Source organism: Aplysia californica, unplaced genomic scaffold (genome assembly GCF_000002075.1).
Source record: "Aplysia californica isolate F4 #8 unplaced genomic scaffold, AplCal3.0 scaffold00488, whole genome shotgun sequence".
Taxonomy (NCBI): Eukaryota; Metazoa; Mollusca; class Gastropoda; order Aplysiida; family Aplysiidae; genus Aplysia; species Aplysia californica.
The window spans coordinates 21,143-22,239 of NW_004797758.1; positions in this window are offsets into that span (position 1 = coordinate 21,143).

A 1,097-nucleotide genomic window follows, 5' to 3' on the forward strand; every position below is an offset into this window, starting at 1 on the left:
CTTCAAGTTCCAGGTCTGGAACCAACATTTTTTAAAATATATTTTTGAGCGCGCGGGACACATACATTTTCAGTTGGTAGGAAATTAAAAAATGTTGCCCGGGTGGAGGCCGAAGCCTGCTCTAATCGATTTTAGTCCACCAAGGGATCTTTAACGTGCGCACCCTGCACGAGGGACCTCCGAATTTTTCGCCCTCTGCCCTTGTCCGAGAAGGCTAGGTGTAGATCTTTCCTACCAGAAGATCAGGGGTGTGGCAGAAAGACAGCAGTAAAAAAGAGCAAAGGAGTCGCAGTAGAAAGGCTGCAGAAAGAGTCAGGAGCCTAGAAGAGGGGGCAAAGGAGGTGAGGGGGGTGGGGGCAGAAAGTGGAGACGAAAGCAGACTACAGAACATTGCTTGAGAGCAGGAAAGGAGGTGACAGGAGACAATTTTTAGAAGAAAAAATTTCGGTCGCTACCCGGATTCGAACCCGGGACTTTTGAATGAGAGGCAAACACCTTAACCTCTAGGCCACGAGAGCCCCCATGGAATAGTTTGGCCACCTGTTACGTATGTCACCTAGCTAGCCAGTCTCGAGAGCCTATAACAAGAAGCACTCAGGCTATAAAAGAAGAGGTAGACCACGCAAAATGGATTGAGGGCGTCTAAGAAACCCTGAGAAACTACAACATCTCTACTGAAAGAGCTGCAGAGACAGGCTACTACAGAATTGGGGCAGTATTGGGAGGGGGGAGTGAGGGTGGGAAAAGGGTAGGGATGGGGGGTATGCCCAAAAATAATTGGGAGTTTGTGGATGCAGTGTGGTGGGTTCTTTTAAATCGGAGAAACGGGGTTGGGTGGGGGTCGGTGGGAGGAGGGACCATGCCCATTCGAGGTTTGACGTTTTTTTTGTTTTGTCTTTGTTTTTTGTTTTTTTTTGGGGGAGAATGAAGTGGAGGGAATGAAGAAGACAGAAGAAGAGGTCCCCACTTGACGAGTCCTCCCACCGAGGTCTCACATCTGACAGGGCCCGGGATCTCCGCCCTTTGCCCCGACTATCAAATGTCCCTAGCTCCAGGTCTAACAGAGCCTCAAATACCCCTCCCCCTCGCCCCCTCCA